The 21,336-nt window shown below is 47.1% G+C and overlaps 1 long non-coding RNA gene across 1 annotated transcript; it reads right to left on the bottom strand.

The window, feature by feature from the left end:
- Nucleotides 1–299: 299 nt before the first annotated feature.
- LOC131395274 (uncharacterized) lies at nt 300–19,866 on the bottom strand. Its single transcript, XR_009216348.1, has 4 exons — nt 19,666–19,866; nt 12,729–12,846; nt 907–1,083; nt 300–360 (listed from the first exon to the last, which is right to left on the bottom strand). It is a non-coding gene; the product is annotated as an uncharacterized LOC131395274 (long non-coding RNA).
- Nucleotides 19,867–21,336: the final 1,470 nt, after the last annotated feature.

Below are 21,336 nucleotides of genomic sequence, written 5' to 3'. Positions count from 1 at the left end.
CCTTCCTTTAGCATCAGTAATCTCTAATCTTCCAGCACATTCATGCTGCCCCAGTTTCTTCTATGAGAGAAAAATAAACACTGCTCTTATCAGTTAATTTTGCACTAAGATATCAAAGATTCAAATTTCCACATCCCTCCTCCACTTCCCATTCCCTCTCCAACGGGTAGTACTTGCATTTTCAAAGATAGTACTTGCATTTTCAAAGAGGGCAATGCTTGACACAAGGGAACAGTACATCATGGAGAAGTGGTGTCTAAGAAGGGGAATTCTTCCAGGCACCTTTCGGGTGATCCATTCCAGTCACAAACACCGCTATTCCTGCATGTAGAGGTGTGTGTCACCTAAGCCTCCTGTAGGCTGGGAGGATTTCAGACTTACTTGATTTTCAGAATAAGCAGTTGATGACTCTAGCTAAATCTACTAGAAATGAGGTTGACTGATCTAGATCTCAGCCCAAAGGCATATGCATGCTGGTCACTCCCTCCACCCAGCCCTTACTTCTGTGTCCTCCCTTTGTCTTTGCACAGACACACATCGAGAGTCCGCTGTGTGCTCCCACTGTACAAATGTTCTGAAGTCTAACCTGCATTTTCTGCCCTCAAAGAGTCAGCAATAAGCAGCAGCAAAAAGTGTCACAAGACAGTAAATGACTAAGGACAAAACAACAAGTGGGTATAATAAGAGGTGCCCTAGGATTGCAGACAGGGCTAGACCCCAAAGGACTAGCATAATAGGAAAGGCCTCTTATATGAGGTAGGATAGGAGTATGTCTTAGAGATTTGAATAAGTGGAAAAGAACGGGTAGGCAAGATATAGTATCCAAATACGGCCATCTCAGTTCTTCCATTCCTTTACCACATGCAGCTCCTCTCTTCAGAGGAGGAGCCCATTTTCCATCCCCACCTTGTGACTGGCTTTAACCAACAGAATGAGATGGGAATGACATTTTGAGACTTCCAGTGGCACAGGCCTTAAAAGGACTAGTAGCTTCCACTTCTTCCCTCTTGGACCCCAGCTGCCATGTTGTGGGGAAGTCCAGGCTGGGCTACTGAATGATGAGAGTCCATGTGAAGAGAGGCCCTGGAAGATGAGAAGCCATCTTGGTCATTCTACATGAATAAGCCCAACTGACACTCCATGGAGAAGAAGTACCCAGCAAGTCTTGCCCAAATTCCTGACTCATGGAATTGTGAAAAATAATGAACCATTGTTGTTTTAAGCCACTAAGTTTTAGGGTGGTTAGTTAAACAGCAATAGATAACTGATTCAATGGGGATAAAGGGGAGTACACGAGCATTGAGATGCTTTCCACGTGAAAGGATGGCGTAAATAAAATGAGAACGCATGCACATGGTATTTGGGGAGCCCTAAATTAAGCAAACCTATCTGGCTAGAGCGGACATTTCAGATTAGCAACTAGAAGAATACAGATTCATAAACTGGGCCCAGAGAACTTTAATGTGGGAAGGAGATCTTCAAGACTATTCATCAATGCCCTCTGTAGCAGATGCAGTCAGTGTCCTGTCCGGAGACCCTTGCCCTTATACTTCAGTGCGTACCAGCTCAATATCCAACCACCAGTACCTGCTTCTCATTGTCTGGGTGCTTTTTTTGGCCCCTGCAGCCCACTCTACCTATGCAACAGGCCAGAAGTGCTGGGGAAATAATGCCCATGAAGAGGAACCCTCAGCCAGTGACTAATGGGAACTGGGGTAGAAATACTCCAGCTCAGGTGGACTTACTCTAAGGCAGGTGTTCTACACAGTTCCCCAGAGTTTTCTCAGTAGAATCAAATCCCAGTTGCCCACAATGGTAACTTGCTTTATAATGCACTTTAATGGCCACCTCCCTTTCCCTGTCTCTCAACCCCACTCTTTTACTGGCGTTTCCTGAGATCACCTCCCAATAAACTGCTTGCTTTTGGGGAAACCCAAACTAAGATACTCTCATTTTACAGTTAAGAAAAATAAAACCAAGATGCAGATTTGGGGTGAGTGCTGTAACAAAGTGAACAAAAATACGCAGTTTTTCAAACACAATAGAAATTTATTTCTCCCCATTAAGAGAGGGTGAGAGGGTAGACTCTGCTCCAGGAAGTCATCTTGCAAACCCAGGTCATTGGAGGAGCTTTGTCATCCTCAATTTGTGGCCTCCATTAGCATCATTCCCAGACAGCAAGAAAGAACAGGAAGGTGCAAGGATGAGATGACAATTACACCCACCATTTCTGCTTGCAATCCATTGGTGAGAACTTAGTCACATGGGCTAAATGTAGCTGCAAGGGAGGCTGGGAAATGTAGTCCAGCTGGGCAGCCATGTGCCCAGCAAAAAGAGAATAAATTGGTGAGAAGTAGCATACAGGAGTCTCTGACACAGGAAGATTAGGTGATTGCCCAAGAGCTTGCAGCTAGTTAGTGGGCAACTAGAACTATAAGCCTTCTGCCTACCATTTTTTTTCTTTCTACCCCCACTGTGGCAAGTCTCAAATGTCACGCTTAAGAGTCTGATATTCTGGGGCCAGCCCGGTGGCAGAGTTGTTAAGTTCATGTGCTCCGCTTCAGCAGCCAGGGATTCACAGGCCCGGATCCCGGGTACAGACCTAGGCACCACTTATTGAGCCATGCTTTGGCAGGCGTCCCACATATAAAATGGAGGAAGATGGGCAGAGATGTTAGCTCAAGGCCAATCTTCCTCAGCAAAAAAAGGGGAGGATTGGCAACAGATGTTAGCTCAAGGCTAATCTTCCTCACCAAAAAAAAAAAAAAAAAGCATCTGATAGTCTGCAGGATTCATCTCCCCTTATAAGAGAGCCAGCAAAGCAGAATAAGCCCTTGGAAACCCTCTCAAGTTCAGTCTACACGAGGGTGCTAGATTGGACTTTCTGGCCAAAGCAAATGGCATAGTCACTACTGCCCATGATCTTCCCCTTTAAGCAGAGCCAACCAGCCTCACTTGTAGCCCATGTTGCCCCTTGGTGAGTATTTTTTAAAACATAATAATGGCCCTCCTCCTCAAGGAACTTTACTGCCATACACCAGAACAGTGTCTTAAAAACCATACAAATCTACAATAACAGCAATGTGAAGGGTGCCCCTGGAGTCAGGTGAAGCTCGATCTGTCAGTACTAATCACAACTCCTGGCCAGGGGAGGGAGAGACAAGAACCATCAGACTGGCTGACATCCATGATGATCAGAGACATTTTACAGTCATCGTTGAAGAATCTGGACTTACTCTGTGGCTTGCAATTATCCACAGGCTAATAAGTGCTGAAGCTCTTTTTTTTTTTTTTTTTTGAACCCCATATCAGGAATGGAGATGCTCACCTGGCATCAGCACCCAGCAAAGCTTATTTAAATATTGAAGTAGAGGAAAATGAGAGCAGACAGGTTTATCTAAGTGAATCCTGCTTATCTCTTATATGCTGACCCATATTTTTCAAATTCAGTTTTTGACTAGATTTGGGTTTAAGCTGGTCATATATGTAGAACTTGTCTTTTTTTTTTTGAAGAGCAATGGAAGCAAATGAATTGAAAGAATTTCTTCATTGGAAAAATTTGTTTAGTAGCTCTGCCCTGTTTTCCTCTCTCAAATTAAAAAAATAAAATCCTTTAACCTCGATAGAGATAGCACTGAGTTTTTAAATCATTATTCTGCCCCTTGGCCATTCTTCAACTTTTCCCAAGATAGAAGGTATATTTCTTTCATAATTAGGTTGGAAATAACCAGGGTATGTGTTGCTTAAGTTATTGAACATCACCTTTGTAGAGATTTGAACTCTACAAAGTAAGGTGGTACTCTAGATTTTTTCCCCAACAATTTTCTGTTATGCACAGCAAACCTCCCTCCAAACGCAGACCTCAGTCTCATTTAAGAGACCATGTTGAAAATATGTGTCTAATCACCAAGAGGCCCACCATTTATCAGGATAATCTTTCCAAACTCATCAACTTTAATGGTATCCAGACGGCTTTTCTGGAGAGGGCTCATCAGTAAAAAAAAAATCTCAAAATTTCAGTGTTCTGTGGCTTTACTTACATAGTCAAAAACATAATCAGAGTTCCCTGCCTTCTTGCTTAATAGTCATTTTCTGCCCATATACTACCTTGAAAAATAGTCAAACAAATGTAAAGAAGATAAATATCAAGCATAAAAGAACCACAGCCCAAGGAGATGGGTTGTGTGCATAAAAATGAGTAACATCAGAGCTGCAGATTAAGAAATGGAATATGTTGGTGTTTAAAATTAGAATGGTTCCCAAAAGAATTGATAATGTTCCATTTAAGAAAAGAAATGTTTCCAAATCAGCCCACTGAATAGAGAAGTCTGAATCAAAGTCAGAAATTAATAAAAAAGATGCAGACAGAGACCCCCCATCATAAAGAACAGAGACGATTTGTGTGCTTATAAAAGCCTGCAAGGCCCGGCGGTGTCCATAGTTCTAAGGGAAAAAAATATAATGAAATGCAAGAAGAAAATGTTAAAAACAGAAATGAATGTACCTGGTAGAAAAGCTATTGTCCTATTCTTGTGACACAATGGCTTGTTTTCTGGAAAAGTAATTCTTCAATTGAGCCCAGGCAAGCACTGCATTCAGTGTAAAGTCGTATATTTAGACCTGAAGTCTGAAGGGTGTGCCTGTATTTAAAGCTCACTGCTACCCCAGGCTCATTAGAGTACAAGGACAAGGCTCTATCATATTACTGCTTCGACACTATTCAGAACTATGGGGTAGTTTACAGTGGCTTCAAGTACTTAGATTGTCAGCAGCGTAGGAAATAGAAAGTAGAATATTGAATAGGTGAGGTGTATACATCAGACATGAAGGAATGTATAGACAAAGATAAGAATCCTAGTGGAACAACCTACTATAGTGAAGTCCTGGCAGAACAATTCCAGGGTAAACACAGACTTCTAGTAAATAGAGCTGCATTGCACAGGTTGCAAAAATTAGAGCAATCTGAGTCTCATTCAAGATCAAATGGTTCCTTTCTAGACTTTATATGAGGAACAGGGCTCTGCTATGGGTGGCGGAAAGATAAAGGAAGATAATCAGAGCCATGAAATCTTTAGTGCAGAGACAGGGACAGCAAAGGAAAAGTGTCTAAATTCAAGTCTGTTTTGACAACAGGATAGCATCCTTCTGCAAGTGCTTCCTTGCAAATTCGGGCCAACCCAAGGTTTAGGCTGACATACCTGTGCTTTGTGGGAAGCTGCCAGGAGGCTGGGGGGCACTGGCTGGTGGGGGAAGGTAGGAAGGAGGAAGTGTGGTCAGGAGAAGGAATGGGGAGAAGTCGCTTAAGGACTATATCCAGCCAAAATAATCCACCCCTGTTTTCTGGTGAGAATTTGTTTTTTATGTATTCATTTTTGGAATAAATAATATCTGCGTGTAGGGAGAACAGCGAAAGGGACAGAAGCAATACAGCAAAGAGCTGGTCTCCCTCTCACCTACCTACCCGGTTCCCCTTCCAGTAGCAATCACCAAGACCCTTCCTTACCTTGTAAATATTTCCATTACACAAGTCCAGTCACTCAATTTCAATCCGTGATATCAAAGAAAAAAAGCTCCCCACCCCATCCAGTCGCTCCCCAACACCCACGTCTTTCCCTCCCCTTCAGGTTGTTCTTCGCTCAGTCCCCCTCTCCAGCAAGTCTGTTCATCTCACGGTCTTTAATAGACGACCTGCCGACACTGTGATGACCCAGGCGTTTTTATTTTTTTTTAAAGGGCAGGGTTATTACTTAATGATAATGACTTATTTTCACATTGTCGACTGCTGATGTTTAAAAGATAAGAAGACATTTGTCTGGGCGGACGCCTGAGGCCCTCGGACACCGGGAGACCCTGCCAAAACGTTTCCAAACTGAATAGTCACTGGGCTGCCAGATAATTCAGAAACTATTTGTATGAGGTGTTTATCAAATTATTAACCGCACAGATGTTGTTTGGCTGAAGAGCAGCTGAATCCCCTCTCTGGCAGCCACCGAGACAAAGGTCTCCGGGAATAATTGGAGATGTGCATGGAATATTAAATTAATTTACTGCTCTTAATTCTTATGCAAATTCTGACCTCTGGTGGCGCCTATCAATTACTCCGCTCGCAGAGAAAGCGAAGGCGACAGTTTCTTTTCTTCTCTTTGCTTTTTTTTTTTTAACGACTCAAAAAAGGAAATATTTGCAATAAGCAGGCGGTAGGAGCATCACGTAACTGGAATTATTTAATTGAATCGCCAAGTTTTCGGGGACGTCCGTAGAGGATAAAACCCCAGGACGCAGGGGAGAGGGCGGGAGGGGTGCGGAGGGCGGAGGAATTTGTTGGTTTGACTGCACACCTGTGGGCAGCGGGAAAACACAGCCAAGACCAGGGCCCCGTGCTGGCAAATGAAACGCTGGCCTGCAGGCGGCCGTGGGCCTTAGCGATGCTGCGAGGTCGGCGTTAGCGCCCGGCCGCGCCGCCACCACCGACTCCCTGTAAGCGCTCCACGCTTCCGCACCCCCGGGTCAGGCTTGGACGCACCACTGCGCTGCTTGCCTCCCCCGCTGTCTGCAAGGTCTCCATCTGAGCTCTGGCTGCCTTTCATTTATCTTTTAAGGGTGTTAACCCGACTTTACAACGCCCGACCGGAAAAAAAATAAAGATTTTATTCTTTGTTTGAAAAACCAAAGCACAACGCTGCGCACCCATGTTCAAGTCCCACCGATAGCCCGGGTGGGCCGAAACGCGATGTGTCTCCCGCGTGGAGAAGTGACACCCACTCTTTTCTCTGAATTGAGCAAACGCCCGGCTTTGCGCTTGTGGCTTAAACTCCGTGCGGTTTCTGCGCCCCGGTGGTGGGTTGTAAACTAGGGTCTCTGAGTCTTTCATCATCTTTTTAATAAGGAAAACCAAATCGGGCGCTTAATGTCATCAGCCCCGGCTCGACCTCGCCGGGACCTCGGCAGCCCGATGCTGTCGCCAGCGGCCCCCGGCGCAGTCACAACGCGCCGCCTTTCAGCTCCTCGCGGCCCCCACAAAAGCCAGACAACAATATCAATTAATCATGCAGCCGGCAAACAAGATTTATCCCGCGACAAACAGCCCCACCGAGAGCCGCTGAATGGGCGTGATTAGCATGTGAAAAGGCGAGCAAAACTCCGCGCTTCAACAGCTAAAGAGCGATTTGATGGGGCTGGGATGGGGAAATTACTTGATTAGCGTCCCTCGGAGGAGAGCACGGTTACAGCCCCTCGGCCCGGAATCCGACGGGGGAACAAAACTCGCTGGTAAATGCGGCGACATGGAGGGAGAGCGGGCCAGGGAGGGTAGCGCGGGGCCGCACTGCGGAGACGTGACCCCGGTGGAGGCGGGAATAGAGAGCCAAGGGGATGACCTGCTGGCCACGGCCAAAGCCCGAGGCCGCAGCCCACAGGCGCCGCGACAACTGGTTCTCACTGCTCTCACCTGGGGCTCCCAGGCCGGGACAGGGCGGACACAAGACTCCCCCACCCAGTGCTGGAGGTCGGACTTGAAGCGCTGCCCGGCTCTGGTCCGAAAGAGAGAGGGAGGCGTGTGTGGTGGAAGAGGCCCACCCACGCCGGCCCTGGAGTCCCCTGCGGCCCAGCCTCTGCCAGCTCTGGGGCTCCAATGTCAGTCGCGATGCCCGCGGTGCAGCCGTTCCACGTCTGCGCGTCTGCAGTTCCACTCGCGCGGACAGAGAAGATTGAAGCCGGGCAAGACGTGTGTTCCGGCTCCTCCGAATTTAATCACCCTGTTCTGACTCCTCGAAAACTTGTCGTGTTTGGGCTTGGCGTTTGACCAAAAAATGGTTCCGTGGCTGCACCCGTGGGGAGGACTTGGGGAATTGGGAGGGAGCGCCCTGAGCTGGGGGGGCGGGGGGCGGGCTGGAGGCTCGCAGAGGCACTCGGGGCAGGAGCAGTGTGCCGCTCGGGGTGCGGGCGCGAGAGCCTTAGGGTAGGGACCTGGATGGAGCAGGCCCTGGGGCTCTCCCTGGGCTTGGGTGGGCAACCCCGGCCTGCCTCGGATCAGGATACACAGGGCCAGAGCTGGCGGCTTGCGAGGCTGCTCTTCCCGGCCTCCTCCCAGACTCGGAGGGCCGCTCTGAAGGCCCGCCGCCCAACCCGGCCCAGGGTTTGGTTTGGGTATACTCGGGCCTCGTAGATGGCGCTGTTACTTGGGGGAGAGAAGAATGGGCAAAACGCTAAGGGACAGCGTGGCTCAGGGTCCGCAGGGCAAGGCCAAATGGAGGGTGCAGGCACGCTCAGGCCTCCATCACCCCATCTTGGGCAGAGGCCCACGCCTTCCCCGCAACCCCCCCCACCCCCGACACTGCTCCTGAGCTAAAGTCTGCGCCGACCCCAGAGAGAGAAATTTAGTTGCCCGCTCTCGGGCCGCCTGTAACCTCCCCTCTGGGCGCCTCCCCACACCCCCCTGCTCCCTGGCTCCTCCCAGTGCGGGGGAAGGGGAAAGGCTCCCACCCTGTCCCCAAAGGCTCAGATGAACTCCCTCCGGGTCTCAGGACCCACTAAAAGGGTCCTTCCAGTTCACGCTTCAAATCGAGTGCACAGGTGAGTCTCCGGTAGGCGGACCTCAATTTACCTGGGGGAGAGAATCTAATTCGGCCTTCGTGAAGTACGTTAACACAAATGTAATAAAGACTTCAACAGACAGGTTCGCCAAGGCCCCGCTCGTCTTCAGTTACCCTGCTCCTTGGCACAAATGAACCAAGCACCAAGGAGTCAAATCTTCTTTTATATCAAAGGGGGGGGAGTGGATCGTCCCCATCGAGCTGAACAATTGCCACCCAGTTGAACAGGGTGTCAATTAACAAACCGCTGCTCGTGGCCGACTTCAAAAAGGTTAATACTTTCTGAAACCTCTCTGGTGGCGAGTGTGCAGCGAACAGGAGTTCGCCCCTCTCCTCCCTTTCTCCTTCGCCCTCTCCCTCTGGACTCCGCGCTGAAGCCGCAATGAGGCTCCCTCCTCTTCCTGTCCCCAGTCAGACTCCGCGAGCCACGGCCCGGGCTAGGCGCCCGTGCAGAGGTCAGAGAGGGGCGCCGCGGCCGCAGGCCTGCAGGGCGCACCGGTAAGCAGGGCGCGGCAGCAGCGGAACGCTCTAGCTGGGAACCCAAGACCCGCCAACTTGGAGAGCGCACACGCCGGCCGCAGAGCCCCAGACCCGCGGCAGTCTCCAAACGCGCAAGCCCCGCAGGCAGCGCGGCGGGACACACGGAAATCTGCGCCTTGCACACCCGCCCATCTTTCTCCGTGGGACACTAACGCGCCGTGTGGCCGGAAGCGCTTTCTCCCGGTGGCTGGGGCTGTGCATTTTAATTCCCAAGCCCAGTGGTTGAGTCATCTCTAAATTGGCGAGCGAAGGGGGCGGTGGCAGGAAACCGGGTAGCTGAATGCCTTTGCCTGCGGGGTGGCAGAGCCCTTCCCACCAATAGCGACGGCTCAGGGCTGGCTTTGTAGTTATTTTTACAGGTTCTGCCCGGTGCCCAACATATTGCCCTGAAAAGCAAGAGGCTGCTGCAATTTATTCCAATGGGCGGTTTTTAAGAAGCTGGCAATTTGAACCGGCTGGGTGTTATTTAGTGCAACATGAAATCAAATGATCCTATTTCTCAAATAACAGTGTCTGTGAGGAGACGTGAATCCTCTGAAAGGGTAATTGTCTGCTGATGGTGTTTTCTATTATACCCGATCTTGGCCTAAATGATGCGCGGCAGCAGGGCTGAGAGCGAGGGGTGAGATCAGTGCGCGAACTCGCGCTCTGGAGGCAGGAAAAGGCAGCCCCGCTCGCGTCTTGGCAAGTCGAATGAACAATGCCACCCAAAGCGCCACCAATTTGACGTCATTTTGCAAGTGTCTGACATCATTAGACATGAGTGATCTTGTGCATAAGAGAATAAAACTAACTCTCCTTTCGAAACGTTGGGAATCGTTAGAGATTGGAGACTGCCATCACCCTCACTGTATCCTGGCGTCGTTCAGTCAGACAACAGATCGACGATAATCTGGAAAATAAAACCTACCTGGGCTCCCCTCTTGCCCCCATGTTAATATTGAGAATGCCAAGTCCTTCTGTCCAAGGACACACTTCTGTCTAGGATCTTTCCAGTCCTGTTTCTGGAACCCAAATTCAATTTCCGGGAAAGATATTGTATCCACGAGGCGCCTATTAGTTACGCGGCATGTGGCACCTTTTGGAGGAAAAAGTTGGCCCTGAGCTTTTAAATTGTCCTCCGTGGGCCCAGCCACTGTTTTGGGTGGAAACCAGATATAGGAGTTCAGCTTGTGTCTGAGAGAAGCACCGACGAGGAGCAAATTTAAGAAATGAGCTTAAGAACAGGGACAAAAGTGGCAGGCCGCGACCTGCGCGTCTGGCCTCGGGGCGTGTCGGTACCCGCGGTTCGAGCGCCAGCGCGCACACTACTGATATCTGGGGCTACCTGTCTGCAGAATTATTCCCGGTTGCAGAGATGGTCGCAGGCAACAGCCTTGCCCATAAACCCTTTTTACTTATTACTCAGGCACCTTGAGGGGAGTGACCTCCTCTTCACACTAGCCTTCCGGCCTGGACAGAAGCGGCTTCGGCCATTCCGGAGAAAGTCACCTCCAGGACCACACCCAGACCAAGGACAAGACAAGGCTCTGAGCATTTCCTCCATCCCCACCACCCCTGCCCTTCAAACTTTTTTCCTAAGGGGGATTTTGTATGTTCCGAATATCCTGGAATTGTAGGCACAGCCTACACCTTCCGCTAACTTGCAGCATTTCAGGCTGATCCTCCAAGAACGAATTAGTAGCTTGTTTCTGCTCTGGCTTGGCAAGTTTATTTTTATATTCTCTTTGGATATTTTGAGATTATATATGTATTTTTTCCCATACTGTGATCTCTGTTTACAAGTCCATTTGGTTGTTCATGATCTTTCCCCCTTCCTTGGCGCTACTTCCCAATATCTAGAGAAGCCGAGGAAGAAATGGTAATTCCCGCATATCCGAGGAACCCGGCCTAGGATCTTCTATCCCTTTCTCAGAGGGAGGTTCAGCCACCGCACCTGGAGCCCAGGCACCGGACACCAGGCACGCCGTTCCTGGAGCTCTCTCGGACCTCTCTAGCTTAAGGAAAGCGGGTAGCCTGGGTTCAGTTCGCGGCGTCCCCCCCAGGATGTCATTGCTCGGCTGAGCAGCTGTTCTCCTGCCAGGCCCGGGGCACCGCTGGACACCGGGCCTCCGGAGCCCGGGTGTGGCCCTCTCATTGTCACCCTCCTGCTCTGCATCTGAACAGCCCGGGCTGCAGTTTCCTAGGGTCTTCCGGGGACATCCTCGCCTCTCCTTGCTGAAAGTTAAGCCCTTCGATGCGATCATGAAGTAAGAGGTGACCCTCCCTCTGGCCCGCGGGTGGCCTCTCAGGGACCCCTCCGAGGCTGCCGCCCCCCGCGCAGACCGGGAGCTCTGCGTTGCAGCAAAAGCATCCACCTGCCTCTTTGGGACAGAACTGCGCCAAGGCGGCGGGGTACAGTGTGAGGGCAGCCGGCCCCTTTACCCACGAGGACCAGTGCGGGGCGCCACCTCCAAACCTGCACTCACACCTCTCCCAGAGGAAGGGGTGGACACGCCGGAGCCTGTCCTCGGCCCCTTAAGGAAAAGAGAGTGACAGCAAGGAGTCCCCCTAGTAACCCCAAAGGGGCTTAGATCGGCTCCCCGCGCCTCCTCCCCCATCAATCAAGCTGGGCACCCCGGAGACTCTGCGCCTCGAGTGTCGTTAGCGTCTCTCCGCCGTCCCGAGGCTCCAGGCTCTTGCGAGGCTTCATACTCCCTCCCCCCGCCGGGCGTGCCTGCCCCTGGGTTGGCATGGACCCCCCCCCCCGGACACGGGACAGGGCTGGGGTCCGTGGGCTGGGGAAGAGAAGGGGCTTGGGGTGGCTCGACCCGGCCGCCACATCCCCGCCTGCAGGGAAACCCTCTCCAAGTGCAGGCGCGAGGGGTTGGGGGCTGGGAGGAGACCCAGCGGGGCCAGGGCTCCCCTCCTCCCAGGGGTCTCGGGTCCCTGGAACTCTCTAAGCCCCTGTGGCGCAGAGACAGAGGATTCAAGGGAGAGCTCTTCCTTCGCCCGGGGCTGTTTCCCGGGCCCTACACCCCTTTGCAGGGGGAGGAGCCGGCCTCGCCCAGTTCTTCGGCTCAGACCCAAGCTGCCCGGTGCCCATACCTCCCCGCTCTGCTCTCCAAGCCACGCTTTCCTCCAACCCCCACCCCCGCCGCCCTGCCCTTCCGGGACCCACTGACCCTGGGGGCGCGGAGCGGCCGCCCGCGGAGCCTGGCCGGGCGCCGCGCGGAGGAGGAGCCCGCAGCCCAGACCCGCAGCGCGGCGCGGTCGGCCCTCGGCGAGGGAGCGCAGAGCTCCCTCCCCCACGCCCTATAATTTAATCACACGAGACGTTAAATCATCAGGCCGCTCATTAATCATCACGCGAGTTATTGGGACTGAACGAGCCGCGCGTGTTCTGACAGCCCAGACCCGTTGGCGGGGTCGGGGTGTGTCTGGTTTGGGGGTTGAAGAGGGTGTCGAACCACTCTTGGGAAACACTGCGAGCCCCGAGCGGGCTGAGGGGGTCTCTTGCCTGGGAAAAAGATTCGCCAAAGTGCAGGCTGGGCGTCTGAGTTTGGTCGAGGGTTTGTCAAAATCCCAAACGCATCCCTCCCGGGACCCTCTCCTTACTATTTGGATTTTGATCACGACGCTTAAGACAGCCTGCGGCGTATCCGTCAACAGCATCTTAATTTGCAGTTTTTCCGGAGGGCGAATTTGACCCGAACTTGTGCATCTTCATTACCTACTGCGGACGGTGTGAAATTAATGCGTTTGAAATACAGATGAAATCATATCACTGAAGTCATTTCAAAGGACAACTTTTCCCCCAACTCAAATGGGCTGTGTGGTCTTTTCCATACTATAGATACGAAGAAAGGAAAATAAAGGATTTTTTTTTCAATTAAATCCTTAATTTGAGGTTTTCTTTTTTAAAATAATACGTGTGTTTCACTTTAAAGTCGTTAGAAACTGGTTTTATTTTCTAGTTTTTTTCCTTTTCCTATTTCTATTAGATGGATTTTTCAAATGAATAAACAAATTAAATGAAAATTCATATGATTTGATTCCATACAATGGAAGAAGCAAGTGAAGTGCTGTAAAGAGTTGTCTTAGTGGCACAAGGAGAGTAATTAGTTCTCAGCATTTAGGATCTAACTCACCAGCAGAACAATGAACAAAAGAAAGAATATCTCCCCTCTGGTGGGGGTGGTGTAGATAGGAATCTGTTAACCAACTGTATTTTTTGTAAATATCCAGTATGAAATTAGTATCTGGAAGAAATGTAACTCCCAGATTAAGTCCTTTCCCTCTTTAGCATAAGCCAAGGCTAGTGTGTAGCAAGAGAAGGCCAGTTCCTGTTCTGGTAGGAAATGGCTGTGAATTTAGTTAAGCTGGCAAGTAGATTAAATCAAATTATTTCCCTTTTAAAAATATAACATAAAAACGAATGTCAACTCAAGACATGTTCAAATGCAGCTAAATTGCATTTTACCTTTTTGACTAGAAAGTGTGATCAATCTAGTAAGCAAATAAGTACATAAATCTTGACCCTGTGTTTATGTTTTATCACAGAATATGATCGATATTATTAAATGTGTCCAAGACCATTCTTGAGATATTTTCTCCCCTATTTATCTGTTGTCTGCATTTTTCTACCCTACTCACTAACACACAAAGAGATAGGTATCAAAAACTCAACATACACAAACACTGCTAGGTGAAATTCATAAATCCTACAGAAGCTAGTGAAGGGGGGAAAAAGCCATAATATGAGGTGAATTTTTTTTTTTAAATAAACCAATGGAAAAAAATATCTTGGCTAGCTTTATCTGTGCCTAAGTATGTTCTGCAGTTGCAGGGACATTTGTTGACCAGACTGAGAGATGACTTTCTATCCTAGCAGCTCTTTCTAGTTAAAGTGGCCATTGGTAACTGCCTGCTAAAAATCCTATGTGAAGACTCTGTTTTAAAACTGGATATTTTCAGGCAGGCCCGTGGCTTAGTGGTTAAGTGCACGCGCTCCGCTACTGGCGGCCTGGGGTTCGGATCCTGGGCGCGCACCAAGGCACCGCTTGTCCAGCCATGCTGAGGCGGCGCCCCACATACAGCAACTAGAAGGATGTGCAACTATGGCATACAACTATCTGCTGGGGCTTTGGGGGGAAAAAGGAGGAGGAGGATTGGCAATAGATGTTAGCTCAGAGCCAGTCTTCCTCAGCAAAATGAGGAGGATTAGCACGGATGTTAGCTCAGGGCTGATCATCCTCACACGCGCGCGCGCACACACACACACACACACACAAAAACTGGATACTTTCGACATAACCTGCTCTATCCAGACAGCATGAATTGGTGAACTGGGCAGTTGTCTACTTCTCAAATGTAGAATGAGGATCAAGACCACATGAGATGCTTGTGAAAAAAATTAAACACACAATGTTTTGTTGAATGGAGCCACCAAAAATGAGAAAAATTAATTCCTTCCGTTCATTTGCTATTTTTCATCATGATACTGCTTTTGCAGACATCATGCATTTGACTCTCATGGGAACACCAGAGGTCTGATTCCAGGAGATTTTAACCTCTCTCGCTCTGCTTGGGGAAGTTACACAACTTGTTCACGACAGAGCAAAAGTGAGAACCCACATTTTCTGACTCCCAGTCCAGTGCTCTTTCCAAACATCTGTTTAAGATAGCTAACACACACACTTTGAATTTTTCTCTTTTGAAAGCCCTCCCTCCATCACTCAGTAAAGCTAAGTGCTAGAATATTCTGCTAGAATATTCTGAACCTCTTTCAGAGTGTAACAAATATGGAAAGTACTCTTGACTGGGGCTCAGCTCAGACCCTAGTTTTAGCTCTGACCACGGACCAGTTACTCTGTAACTTGAGTTGGGTTCCCCCAGAAGCTGACATTGAGACAAAGATTCAAGGGCAAGTAAATTTTTCAGCGGTTGCTCTCAAGAAGCAACATAGAGGGAGCAGGGAAGAGAAACAAGGAAGGGAAGAGCAATAAACTGAGTTATCAGGCAAGTTACCATTGTTTGCAGCTGCAGCTTAATCCTGCCAGAGGAGCTCTGAGAGGCAAGGGAATTGTAGTACCCAACTCTTGTCAGTCATTGCTTGGCTGTTAATTTCCCGTGGCTGGAGACCTGTCCCACAAGAGGCAGCAGAGGGCCGGCCCGTGGCTTAGTGGTTGAGTGCGCACACGCTGCTGCTGGCGGCCCGGGTTCAGATCCCGGGTGCGCACCCACGCACTGCTTGTCTGGCCACGCTGAGGCCACGTCCCACATACAGCAACTAGAAGGATGTGCAGCTATGACATACAACTATCTACTGGGGCTTTGGGGGAAAAAAATAAAATAAATAAATAAATAAAAATTAAAAAAAAAAAAAAAAAAGAGGCAGCAGACTCTGGCCATCAGTGAAAGCCCTGAGGCAGAGTTGCAGGTGCTGGCAGTTGGATGGTGAGCCAGTGAGCATGGAAGTAGCGAGAGCCATTATATTTTCAAAAAATGTCCACAACTAAATTTCCCAGCCCATACGTTCTACAGTGTGGCTTGCCACTCTCCAATCAAGAGGTGGACTCTATTTCTCCACTCTCTTGAATCTGAGTGAGCCAATGACTGCTTTGACTAATAGAACACAGTGGAAGTGACACTGTACTGGCTCCAGGCATAGGCTCTAACTGGCCTAGCAGCCTCCATTTCCTGTTCCTTGGCATGCTGGCTCCCTCTCAGAACCCAACCACCTGCTGAGAGAACTGCCAACCAGCAGAGAGGGATCAGGTGGGCATGCTGGCCAACAGCCCCAGCTGAACTCCAAAGCCGATGGCCAGCATCAACCACCAGCCACGGAAGTAAGCCATCTTGGACATCCAGCCTAATTGAGCCTTCCGAAGACATCTGACTGTAACAATATAAGAGACCCCGTCATGGTTAGTTTTATGTGTCAGCTTGGCTAGGCTATAGTACTCAATTATTTAATCGAACACTAATCTAGATGTTGCTGGGAAAGTATTTTGTAGATGTAGGTAACATCTAAAGTCAGTTGACTTGAAGTAAGGAGATTATCCTCAATGAAGTGGGTGGGCCTCATCCAATCAATGAAGGCCTTTAAGAGCAAAAACTGAGGTTTCCTGGAGAAGAAGAAATTCTGCCTCAAGATTGCTGCATCAACTCCTGCTGAAGTTTCCAGCCAATTTTTTTAAAAAAAGAAAGATGGAAAGAAAAAAACCCATATATATATAATATATTTGTGTCTATATGTAGTTCTATTTCTCGGGAGAACCCTGACTGATACAGACCCAAAGCAAGAACCACCCAGCCGTGCCCAGTCAACCCATAGAACGACAAAAGGTAATAAAAATCATTTATTGTGCAACAACAGATAACCAGAACAGAATACAACATTGATATATCCTGCTTTTCAGGGCCTCAGGTTCATCATCTCTACAGTGAATATCTTTTCTAGATTTACCTTTTAGGTCTTTTTCAACTTTCTTGTTCTCAGAATCCCAAGACTCATTAATGAAATGGAATATTTTGCTGTCATTAAATTGATAATACATGTTTTACTAATACTGAAACAAGCAAAATATGAAATAATTAATAAAAAATGAAATAAGATAATATGGACCAATTACTAAACTATAAAAATTGGAGGACTTGGAGAGGTTATAGAGTTAATTAAATAGTTGGTAGGTTAAGGTGAAAGAGGCTTTATATCTGCTTTCTCTATAAGGTTGCTTAAATAAACCTTAAAATATTTCTGTGGTTTTATTATGAGGGAGATTTTATCTGACGCTTTTATAAAACACAATGACGCTGACCTTGTCTACAGGCTTTCCACAGAACAAGAGGTAATCATTTTCTTCAATGACGTAGCCAAAATATTCTGGAGATGTAGTTGACTATCTTATTGGAAATGACATGATGTCCAATTATTCTCCTACTCTTGGAATGCCCAGGTGCATTCTCTGAGATTTGAGAGGTCATGGGTAATCTTGTATTTCTGTTTCACGCCCATAGCAGATAATATTTTCTCTTTTTGTCTTTTTTTTTTTTTGAGGAAGATTGGCCCTGCACTAACATCTGTTGCCAATCTTCCTCTTTTTCTTTCTTTCTTTTTTTTTCTCCCTAAAGCCCCAGTACATAGTTGTATATCATAGTTGTAGAGTTGTAGCTCTTCTATGTGGGACCTGTCTCAGCACGGCTTGATGAGTGGTGAGTAGGCCCGTGCCCAGGATCTGAACCGGCAAACCCCAGGCTGCTGAAGCTGAATGCGTGAACTTAACTGCTACCACCCAGCAGGCCCCTCTTTTTGTCCTTTTATTACCCAAAGATAATGATGTCATAATTTCCAACATGTCCATTGGAAATATACTCATAAAGAGAAATTCAGCTTTGAAATAGTCAAGGAAGCTTAAGAAAGGTAAGCGATTTAGAGAATGTTGGAGAAGGAATCTCACGGGGTGTTGAAAATGGAGACATGATAGAGAACTTTGCCTTCACGCTCTAGGATATCTTAGTTTCTCTATACACCTTTCAATATCCAGTTGGGCTGAGGCTCTTTCTTCATTTCATATCGTCAGTTCTAGACCACTGAATTATTTCATCTCCTCTACTTTTTACTTAAAATTCATTCCATTGATTTACAGTTCCTGCTCAGTGATGTAGGGAGCTGGAAAGACTGTTGTTCCCAATCTTGCAACAATAAAAGCCAGAAAATCAGCAAGTACTCTACAGTAGTTCCTCCTTATCCATGGTTTCAGTTACCCTCAGTCAACCTCAGTCTGAAAATATTAAATGGAAGATTCCAGAAATAAACAATTCATAAATTTTAAATTTCCCACCATACTGAGTAGCGTGATGAAGCCTCATGTTGTCCTGCTCTGTCCTGCTCTGGACGTGACTCATCCTCTTGTCCAGAGTATCCATACCATATATGCTACCCACCAGTTAGTCATTTGTTAGCTCTCAGGGTTATCAGATCGACTGTTGCAGTACTGCAGTGCTTGTGTTCACGCAACCCTTATTTTACTTACTAATGGCCCCAAAGCGCAAGACTAGTGATGCTGGCAATTTGAATATGCCAAAAAGAAGCTGTCAAGTGCTTCCTTTAAGTGAAAAGGTGAGAGTTCTCAACTTAGTAAGGAAAGAAAAAAAGTCATATGCTGAGGTTGCTAAGATCTACGGTAACTTTTATTACAATATATTGTTATAATTTTTCTATTTTATTATTAGTTATCATTAATCTCTTTCTGTGCCTAATTTATAAATTAAGCTTTATTATAGGTATGTATGTATAGGAAAAAACATAATATATATATAGGGTTTGGTACTATCCATGGTTTCAGGCATCCAATGGGGATCTTAGAACATGTCCCCCACAGATAAGGGGAGACAACTGTGTAATCAGCAAGTAAAAAAGTCATTTTCATGAACATATTGGAGTTGCTAATGTCACAAGGCAACAAACTGGCCCAAGACTTAGGCTCAGGGTTGCTCATGCCAATCTCATCCATCTTCCAGTTTCTGAGTGCGTCCACCTAGTTGTTCAACCCAAATCATGCAGGGGCAGTTGAACAGTTTCCTTTTGAGCAAGGTAGTAGATTACCATAGCACTGTAATAAATCTTGAAGTCAGTCTTCTCCAACTGTCTTGTTTTTTTAGAGTTGTTTTATCTATTCTAGGTCCTTTGCATTTCCATATGAATTTTAGAATTAGCTTGCCAATTTCTACAAAAAAGCCTGCTTGGATTCTGATTGGGATTCCATTGAATCTATAGATCCGTCTGGGAGAACCGACATCTTAACAATGTTGAGTTCCTGAGCCATATTTCTCTCCATTTATTTAGATCTTTAGTTTCCTTCAGCAATATTCACAGTTTTCAGTGTACAGAACTTTCACATCTTCTGTCAGATTTATCCCTAAGTATTTTATATTTTTTAATGCTATTATAAACAGAATTTTTAAAACTTTGATTTCCTATTGTTTGTTGCTGGTATAGAGAAATACAATCAATTTTTTATATTGATCTTTTATCCTACAACCTTAATAAGCTCACTTATTAGTTCTTAGCAAGGCGATAGAAACCAGAGGTCAGACACAGCCTGGTCTCCCTGCTCCCCTTTAGCCAGCTGAGAGGACATTTGTTATCTAGAGGACCATGAATTGGTTTCTATTTCTCCATCTGCTGTGGGACCTTGAACAAGAGAATCAAGCTCTCAGAGCCTCACGATCATAATGCTTACCTTGCCACACTATATCAGGACTGACGGGATCGGGTATTTTAAAGGCCTACCCAGGGCAAACACTCAGTACATGTCACTGCCCTTTGCCTTATATTCTAAGCTCCTTATGGAAACTTCTTTTGTGCCCCCAAATGCTAAACACCCTTTAGGCCCAGAGTAAGTGCTCAAAAAGGCCTTATTTGTTGAACTATCATGGAGTACTCAATTAAGGAGCCAAAGTCTATGTTCTTAGCTAACGTATATGCTGTTTCTAAAGATAGCAGATTCTGTCAGAGTCCATTTCTCCTTGGTCCAACCCTGGAAGTTACCTTCACGGTTTCTGTTCAGCCAAGGGCAGCCTGCTTCTCTCTGCCTGAGGGTGTTCTGTGGTCCTAGGGTGCACTGGGAAGAGAGCATGGAAGATGAAAACCACTAGGGAGTTAAGACTCCAGGAGCAACTCTCCACTAATGAGTGATGGGACTACGTAGATAATAAAAACCCTACCTTCTCATCCCTCAATTCTGTTCTAGTCTACATCGGCCCTTCGAGGTCCCCGTTGAATTGAGCCACAGTTGCACACAGTGGTAACCTGCTGCTCAAGATGCCTTATATGTGCTTCCTCCCTTCCCTGTCTCTCATCCCCTCTTTCTCAACCACTTCCTGGGATCACCTCCTAAATAAACTAATTGTGCCCAGAAATCTTATCTTGAGGTCTGCTTTTGGGAATCAAACCAAGGCAGGTCAAAATGATCAAGCTAGTTAGTAGCAGATCTATAGGTAGAACCCAGGTCTTCTGACTCTAGACTATGTCCTTTAGTCTCACTGGATACGGGAGTAATACACGTGAAGCCATGATGACACGATGTTGAGTAGTATAAACCTGGACACTAACAGTGCAGTACTGAGTTGTCTCCTAAGAATGGTGTTATGAAGGACAGATCTGACTGTCTGGTTCTAAGCAGCAATATAAACAGCTAATGATTGAAGGAGGGGCTCAGGTGCAGGTCACTGAAGCCAAGAAGGGATAATTTCTCTAAAATAATGGAATAGTAGTAGTATGGGGTATTAAAAAAATCTAATGGAAATTGGGGAGAGGGGATTTAAAGCAGAGGAGCACATCTGTGGATAAGAGTTAATGATGCAAGTTTTAAAAAGCCCAGAGGTATGTGTCAGCAGCATTTCCTGTACCACATGTTTCCATAAGCATGACACATGCACACATTTCATGAATGACCCACTAGTAGTACTACAGTGGGGTGGTGCTGTGATATACCAGAAAGATGCCTACCCCCATGACATTATTAAGTCAATTAAAGAAAAACAAATAGAAGTCACTGCATTAAATGCCACCACTGTCAGTATCATAGTATATGAAATAAAAACAAGTCTATCCTTGGGCCGGCCCCGTGGCTTAGCAGTTAAGTGCACATGCTCCACTGCTGGCGGCCCGGGTTCGGATCCCGGGCTCGGATCCCAGGCACGCACCGACGCACCGCTTCTCCAGCCATGCTGAAGCCACGTCCCACATACAGCAACTAGAAGGACATGCAACTATGACATACAACTATCTACTGGGGCTTTGGGGGAAAAAAAAAAAGGAGGAGGATTGGCAATGGATGTTAGCTCAGAGCCGGTCTTCCACAGCAGAAAAAGAGGAGGATGAGCGTGAATGTTAGCTCAAGGCTGATCTTCCTCACAAAAACAAAAAACAAAAAAAAACCAAGTCTATCCAGAGAGGACTGATTAAATTGTTTCACATAACATCCATAAAAGGAAACATTATATAGCTGTTAAAAAAGAATGAGGTAGAGCTATAGCTCTCCATATACTGATATACAAAAATCTCCAGGATATGGTAAGCAAAAACACAAGAATCAGAAACGTGTAAAGAATACTACCATTTTTATTTAAAATGATATAATAGCTATAGATATAGAAATGTAGAGATATACATATGCATATAGACATAGACATAGATGTATGCTCAGAATAATCGGGA

Source organism: Diceros bicornis, chromosome 31 (genome assembly GCF_020826845.1).
Source record: "Diceros bicornis minor isolate mBicDic1 chromosome 31, mDicBic1.mat.cur, whole genome shotgun sequence".
NCBI classification, from domain to species: Eukaryota; Metazoa; Chordata; class Mammalia; order Perissodactyla; family Rhinocerotidae; genus Diceros; species Diceros bicornis.
This window is presented reverse-complemented; position numbering and strand designations above follow the sequence as displayed.